The sequence below is a fragment of the Colobus angolensis genome, unplaced genomic scaffold (assembly GCF_000951035.1).
Source record: "Colobus angolensis palliatus isolate OR3802 unplaced genomic scaffold, Cang.pa_1.0 Scaffold42, whole genome shotgun sequence".
In the NCBI taxonomy this organism is placed as follows: Eukaryota; Metazoa; Chordata; class Mammalia; order Primates; family Cercopithecidae; genus Colobus; species Colobus angolensis.
The window spans coordinates 4,319,076-4,327,609 of record NW_012117599.1 but is presented as its reverse complement, the minus strand read 5'-3'; the positions used below and the strand labels follow the sequence as shown (position 1 = coordinate 4,327,609).

At 44.1% G+C, this 8,534-nt stretch overlaps 1 long non-coding RNA gene across 1 annotated transcript; it reads left to right on the top strand.

Annotated features, from left to right (window-relative positions):
• Positions 1–2,004: 2,004 nt before the first annotated feature.
• Positions 2,005–7,198, top strand: LOC105522145. The gene is made up of 2 exons (XR_001003394.1): positions 2,005–2,284; positions 6,834–7,198. It is a non-coding gene; the product is annotated as an uncharacterized LOC105522145 (long non-coding RNA).
• Positions 7,199–8,534: the final 1,336 nt, after the last annotated feature.

Here is an 8,534-nt window from a genome sequence, read left to right as displayed (position 1 = left end):
GAAAGCTCAAGAAACCATGCGTGGTGGTGGGATTGTTGGGTGGTGAGGAAGGAAGTGGTATCAAGGATGACAAGAGATGGTGCTGGGGAACGGGCAGAGGCCACTGAATCCAACATCTCGCTTGCCCAGCCATGGAGCCTTGGGATTTTCCTGTGGGTGACAGAGCCATTGAAGGGTTTCAGGACTGGTCGTCGGGTGAGGGGAGCGTACTGTCATCATTTTTGTAGTCTTTTGCAGAGAAAATTTGGAGGCAGTTTGGAAAACACTCTAGAGCCTGACATGTGGGAGATGAGTTAGGAGGTCACGTGTCCCCACTTTTCTAATTTTGTATCCTCTTCAGCAAAAAATTCTTTGCCGCCTATTCTGAGCAGATGTATGATTATTCACAAATGATATACAATACAACTGTATTCACACATTGCATGCCTTGAAACATACACAAAATGTAAACACTAAAAACATGACGTAAAAATAGATGTAAGTCTGGGAACTCGATGGAGGTGGTGGCTGCACAACATTGTGAGTGTACTCAATGCCACAGGATTCCCCATCTTAAAATGGCTCATTTTATGGTATGTGAGTCTTAATTAAATACAAAAACCAGACAAGTGTGGGTAGATAGACATTCAAGTCCTGTCTTCTCATCCTTCAGTGAATGGTCTGGTGTGCCCTGGGTGCACGTACCCCTTGGGGATTAGGGCAGTGATGAGAGGCAATGGAAGGAGGGCGTGGCTGCAGAGATGGGGACGAGAAAAAGGATCTGAGGAGTGACTGAAGAGGTAGAATGGGCAGGGCTTGGTGATGGAAGGTTGAAGAGTATTCAGGAAAGAGAAGAACGTGGGAAGCCTCCCCATTTCTGGTTTGGGTATAACACAAAGAAAGGTTTTCCCCTTACCAGGGACATGAAGCAGCCAATACTGGGATAATTTCCCAGGGCTTGGGATAGGATTGGGTGGGGAAGTGTCTAGGTATCCAGTCTCAGGATAAGGACGGGCCTGTTTGGATGAGGATAATGGAGGGTCACACCTGAAGAAGCCAGATTAGCAGAGGCAAAGTGAGAGGTCAGAAGGTGGTAAACTCAGAAGGAGGTAGAGACCCGAGGAGCAAGCCGGGACCAGGCAGGAGGGAATTCACAGGCCACATGATAAGCAATGAGGGGGGCAGAGGACAGAGCAGGGTTTCACTGTGGCCAGTCCAACGGGAGGTGCTGGGGGATGTTCCAGGAGAACAGCAGAAACATGTGACGCTATGGATGTGGCCTTGGCAAGTTGCATCTGGAGTTGAGGAGAGGCCACCCATGGAGAACAGGAACCACGAGGCGGAGAGTGGAGCTTGTGGGAGGGCGAAAATGAAGACCAAAGAATGGAAACCTGCCAGTGTGAGAGACCGCCTGGCAAAAACCAGGAGAGTATGGAGTCATGGCGGCCCAGGCAGAAGTTCTGGGAGGAAAGAAATGGTCAACACTACAGGGAAGTCAAACACTGCAGGGGAGACAAATAAGACAGGAACTGAAAAAGCATCCATTGGTGAATCCCTGGTGTCATCAGTGAAAATAATTCCAGGTGTGAATGAGGAGAGGGAAGGATGTGGGGCAGGAAGCCCAGCTCCTACGGGTTGACTGATTGGGAGACGAGGAGGTAACACCCATCACGTAGGTCATGTAGAGCAGCCTTGGAACATCTGATTCCTCACCTAAGACTCTTCTTTCCTGGTGTGGCTTTGTTCTAGAAAGGTCTGGAAGATTTGTCACAGTCCTGAGGTAGGATGAGCCTTTGGTCCTGATCTCTTGGATGCCCAGACAGCCTGGTAAACCAGCAGAGCTTCGGACAAGTTAAGCAGCCCATTGAAATCAACATTCCTGATAATCATATATCTAAGAGATTCCAAAATGTTCCTGGGATTCTTTTACGGGGTCCACATAGGGTTAGAAAGCAGTAGAGTCAAAGGGCCTTCTCCCTTGGCCTCCATGGCCACCGTCCTCTGCTTTTGTCAGTTGGTCTCCCCAGAGTAGAGTCCAGGTTTCTGCTTCCAGCCTTCTGGACCAGGCCCTGCCACAAGTGAGAGCTGGCCGGTTGGGTATCTGGTTTAGTCACTCGCCTCCACACTTTCACATCCTCTATCAACACCTGCACACTTGGGTTGTGACCACACATGCTCTTCCTGTTTGTACAGAAAGTGCCATTCAGAAAGCTCGCCAGCGAGAAGACAGCTCCACGCTCAGCCTCAGAAGAAAGACGTTCAACAATTTACTGGGGAGAGAAAGAAAAGGAACGGGAGCTGAGAGGTAAGATCAAACTGGAGGGCGTATGGGCCCTCTGGGATGCCTTGTGTGGAAGAGAGGTAGCCCCCACTTTGTGCCCTGAAGGGTGGCACTCCAAGTAGCTGTGCCCATGCTCCACTGGGCAGGGCAGTGGGGAGCATTCTTGGTCAGCCTCACCGAGATGGTCCAGGCCCTGGTGAACAGTCAGAGGGATTGAGAAGGAAGAGATGGGATATGACCAAAGTTGGTCGCTAAAGCCGTGAGAGTGTGTGTGTGTGTGTGTGTGTGGTGGAGGGTGCACATAAAGAAGACATAACCTGGGTGTGAACATGCTCACACACACATGTATGATGCTGGCTGGGGCCTTATGAAAAGTGTGTCTTAACCTCATGTGGCCCATTAGCTATAACCTCAGAAAAAGAAACCATGACATGGCCACAGACTGGACGCTAGTCTATGGCCCCAGTGAGTGAGCTCACAAGGAGAGAGCATGGGCGGTTCCACCTAAGGCCACCGTCACTCCTGCAGAAATGACTTGGAGTAATGACCTCCTCACTATTAGGGGCTAACAGCACTATCTTTGTATTCCTTGGATGGAACATTATATATGTGTGTATTTATGTACGTGTGTGTGAATACACACATCATGTATTTATACACATTACATTGTGTGTATGTGTGTTTATGTGTGTATATACATATACACACACATATGGTATAATGCAATATACACAGTGATCGGATTTTTGAAACCAAAGAGAACTAATTGTAAGACAAAGAGTTTTTTTCCCTAATATGTGATTTCCTTGCTATTCAAGTCTCACAAATGTAAAAATGAAATAATGTCTACACATGCATTTCATAATTCCTTTTATTCAAAGGGGGGATGATTCAGGTAGCTAAAATCCAAGTGTTTACAATAACAAAGTGGTGGTAAACTCATTCTTTGAATGTTGATCGTGCAAACTAAATAATCCACCAAAAATATTGTCTCTGCCATTATTAAAAGTATGTGTTCCTTGGTGCAGAATGTAAGAATGTTCTAACTACAAGAGCGCCTTTTTACCTAGGGCTGTCCCAACTCACTGTTGAAGTGAAATGATTGCAGTGAAAGTAATACAGACATTCAGTATTCTTAGTTTTGGTTGTGTTTCTGTCAACTGCTATTCCCTTGTTCTAGGCGTGACTTCACTTAGTGTTTAGTTGTGTTATGCATATTTATATTTGATTTGCATTCAGAAAATAGAAAAATATATACATTGCTTATTTTCTAGGTTTCGAGGTTTAAATCCCCACTCTAACATGATGGTCTTGGGCAAGTCACTATACATCTCTGCATCAGAGTTTCCACATCTGTAACACAAGTACAATAGTAGATAGTAGTCTTTCCTCTTAAGTAAGAATTAAATAAGCTAATACATTCCAAGTGCTTAGAAGAGTGCCTAGCACATTGAAAGGGCTCAGTAAGTATTAGCAGCTGTTATCATTGGTATTCGCAGCTGTTATCATTGTCATCATCATCATCATTATCATCATCACTATCTTTTGTACAATTAAGCCATCGGACTCGAAGGGACATGGTAAAAGTTTGGGAAAGGTGGAAGGTGGGAGATGGTGTGTGTAAAATGGGTTTGGGAGGTGACACTTAAGGCCAGAGCAGTGACATTACAGTCCTTACACTGCAGCTACAGACAAGTAGTGAGCAGGAAAGAGGAAAAGTACAGAACACCCCTCCCTACGAGGCCTGCTTGTGAGAGGAACCTGATCTGGAGCTCTGGGGGCTCGATCACATGTACTCACACACATCTTGTACAGCAAACCAGGAAATAGGCACATGGGACGGTGACATCCAAATGATAGTACATCACATGCGTTCAGTGCCTCTCAGGTGTGAGACGTGGCGCTCGGCATTTTACACACATTTCGTTGTTGTATCTGAGCCATGGCGATTATGCTTATTTTAGAGGAGAGACTGGTAGGTAGCCTAAGAGTGCAGAGCTGGGAAATAGCAGCATTGGGATCTGGCCATCTCTAGATCCTGTGTCCCCGTCCCCCACGCGTCACACCCAGAATACAAAGCAAGTAGTAACAAGACGTGACCAGTGAGGACGTCCAGTTTCAGAGTTTAAGAAACAAGTTCAAAGTCACAGTGAAAGCTGAAGGTATGGTGAGGAGCTCGATGCTGGTTTCCAAATTCCGACCATCTTTTCTACACCACCACTCAGAGGAAGGACCCGTAGTCTGATGTTCTGCCTATCAAGGTTGACGGCTATGGACCCTTCCAGAAATAACTTTTCTCTTCTGCACTGCCACGTCTTTTTCTGTGAAGTGTCCTATAATGCCCTGTCTTACAGAGTTCACAGGGCTTTATGAGGGCTCAGTGAGTCTACATATGTAAAATGCTGTTATATTATTTCCGAGTCATGTAAGGAAAATGTGTTGAAATCCACCTTTGGTAAAGGCAAGTTAAATGGAAAGGAAAAGTACAAATAATGTTGGTTCTTAATGACATGCCATTAGGTATGATTTAACTTGTTCTTTCAAATGACCCATTTGCACCCTCTGGAACTGATGTTCCATAATTTGTACAACCGTTCCCATATATGAAAATTTAGTTGATTTCCAGTTTTTGAATATTACAAGTTAAATTGCAATGACTGTTATAGAAATCCTTTAGTGCAATCATCCTATCTGTTCTTTTAGTATTTCCAAGTCTGACAAACAAGTCATATCTCATTTCTGCTTTCATGTGCCTTTTTTCTTTTTTTTTTTGGTTATTAGTGAGTTGATTCTCAATGTTTTAAAACATAGCTTTGCCAAAAACTAAAAACATTGTTCTTCATCCAGAAAACAGCCAAAAATACATGCTCCTTTCAAAGTGAAATGGCACCATTGTTCTCATCATTAAAATACAAGCAGGTGTTTGCGTACAAATATAAACCTATTAAAAAGCGTCTTGCACAGATATTCCTCTTTATAGCTTTTATCTGTGCTAAAAATGGGGGGTTATAATGAATACAAGACAACTAGACTCCTGCAATAACTAATAAACATGACAATTTGATTTATTGCTGTTCCTCGACTATAGCCCGTTGACAGATTTTTTTCTTTATAGAAAAATTACCATGGTTTAAATCTCTATCATATGGCACTTAATTCAATTGGCAATATGTTACCAATTAGATCCTGCTTAAACTACCATCAGCCAGCAGACCAGGGGACATGTTAAATAGAATGACAATCAGATAACGAGTAAAATGCTTTGTGGCAGCTTTCTCAGGGCCAAGGAGCAATGTGGAGACCATGGATAAAGAAGAGAGAAAGGGCAAATAGGGCTTTTACTTTTCCCCATCCTGAAAATTGAAATTGTTTCAAGTTCTCCTAAAAGGATGCAAAGAGTTTGTGTTTGAGTGGTGGTTGCATAAGTTGATATTCACCACTCCCCTTCCGCCTCTTTATCCTCTCGTCCCTTTGATGATACATTGGCAAACAGAAAGGCATTCTTCTACCCCCAAATCCTCTCTAATGGGATGATGCATAACTGCAACTCAGTTGTTGTGTCCATTTCGTGGTGTCTTTTTTTTTTTTTTTTTTTTTTTGAGGCAGAGTCTTGCTCTGTTACCCAGGCTGGAGTGCAGTGGCATGATCTCAGCTCACTGCAACCTCCGCCTCCTGGGTTCAGGTGATTTTCCTGCCTCAGCCTCCTGAGGAGCTGGGATTACAGACACCCACCATCACGCCCGGCTAATTTTTGTATTTTTAGTAGAGACTGGGCTTCACCATATTGGCCAGGTTGGTCTCGAGCTCCTGACCTCAGGTGATGCGGCCCCCCTCGGCCTCCCAAAGTGCTGGGATTACAGGCATCAGCCACTGCGCCTGGCATACTGGTATCTTTTAAGATTTCACTGTCTCCCAAGCCCTGGATGATGACCACAGTAAAGAGAAATCTTTTTAAGTGGTATGAGCTCCCTTTTTCTATTTTCCTCTTGGAGTGTGGTTGTATCAGACAGTGCTCCTGTTGCAAAAGACAGAAACCGAATCAGGCTATGCTGAACAAAATGTCAATCGAGTGGAACAATACTGGGGGCTCACTGACTTAAAATAGAGCGGCAAGCAAAGGTAAGAAAACCATTAAGAACCACATGATGTGGCTGCCACAGTGACTGATATGACCTCAATTGTCCCCATATTGGGATGTCACTTATTTAAAATCCCAGAGAGAGGGAAGAGAGTGATGACCCCTGTTTAGATCACTCGCCTGCCCCTTGGGGAAAGGTAGACCCTCCATTAGACTTCCGGCCTATCTCCCACATCTATGTGTAGTGAGGCATCCCCAGAAGGAAGACTGCGGTGGTAACAGGAAGGGTAGATAGTTGGTGGTGACAGCAAAAAAATCACAAATGTCTTCCACACTGTCATTGCACAGTGAGCTCTGAGTGGAGGCTGGCTTGTTATCATGGGCAATCTAGCCGTTGGTGGGTTTGTTTGCAGAGATAGGCATACAAAAGGGAGAACTGGCAGATGGCCACCCCATGCTTCCTGCATTCTCATTCTGGTTGCTTTGCTTCCACAGCTAGGAGTGGAGTATGAAGCCCAAGGAATTTTCTTAAAGACCTGACCAGTTATCTGGAACACCTCACAAAATCACAGTCACGGGTATTATTTCCCAGCTCCTACTCTACACTGGGCATGGAGGTTACGGACATTTTCTGAGTCCCACAACACCGCTGCAAGGCAGATATGATACACTCCTTTCACCTATGGAGAACGGAGGCTCAAAGAGGCTCAGTGACCCTCAGCAAACACAGATGAGGGGTCCTCGCCCAGTCTGCCCAGCTCTGAAACCTCCCATGCCAGCTCCCTTAGGGCGATCCTGAGTCTAGGCTGTACAGGCAGTTCATGTGGTTGTATTTGAACAAAATCCTTTTCCTCCAGGATGCCAGAGTGTGTGTGTGTGTGTGTGTGTGTGTGTATGCACGTGTGCACATGCACACATGCACGCACCAGAAGCACATAACCAGGGAGAATACTGAGAGGAAAGCTAGGGGCTCACAGGAAAAGCATCCCATGTGTTACAACTTTGCCTGGCTGTCCCTGTTTCTAAATACCATGACAATATTTTCTGAAGCAAAGATCAAAGGACATATGGTCTGACTCATGGGTTAACAAAGGGAAAAATCTTTGAAATTGGGAATATCTGGGACATTCTGAGATGTGTGGCTACAGTCATTCCCAGAGCACCTGGAAATCATGAAGTTTTTTGGGAAACACCATGAAATCCTGACATATTAAATCCCATTCTCCAAACTAAGAATGATTTTACAAGCAGAGAGTAGGACAGCCTTATACATCGGTTATGTAACTTCATACATGTGAGATCCCACGCGGTGAAAATAATAAAGGTTTGTATCAGCTATAAAATAATACAAAATAATAGAATTCTTTGTATATAAATAGATTCCTTATGGCAGAAAAAAAGGCCAGTAAGAAAATGCAATGGGGAAATGGGATACAGTTCATAAAAGGCATCAAAATTTAAATACCTAGAAAAGAATTTAAGAGGAAACACCACAAGACCTATATAAAAAGAATCTATAAAATCTACTTAGCGATGTAAAACATACATAAATGGCAACATATACCAAGTAGAAAACTCAATATCAACTCTCAACAAACTGATTTTTATTTTAAAAGATTAAATTAACATTCTACTGCATTTGGGGAGGGAGAGGACTTGATAACATTCAAATGTCAAATTTCAAATTAATTTTAGATAAGAATAACCAGGATACTTTTGAAACAAAGATGAGAAAAAGAGAAACTGTGATACTTGTTTTGTCAGATACAAAAGCTTCTGTGGTCACACAGCTCCAAATGGATAAACAGATCAATGGGGGAGAAGGGAAAGTGTGAATGTGCACACACACTCCCACATGTGCCCATTTAGAATATGGGAAAAGCCCCTTTTCGAATCAGTCATTTCAAGAATGATGACAGTCATAGTGAGAATTGTCAGACTTCATTTGACTTGATTCTTCTACTGATTTGACACATTCACTCCTTCCTTCTGGAAACCTTCCTCCTCTGCCTCCCAGATCATTGTTCTCTTCCTCTCTTCCTACCTCACTGACTGCACCTTCTCAGTCTCTCTTTTGGGTGCCTTCTCCACCTCTCCCACATCTCTGGCAGGTGAAGCGCCCCAGTCCCTGGATGGCCCTGCTTTATCTGCATTCGCTCCCAGATGATCTGGTCCACTGTGACCAATGAAACATCA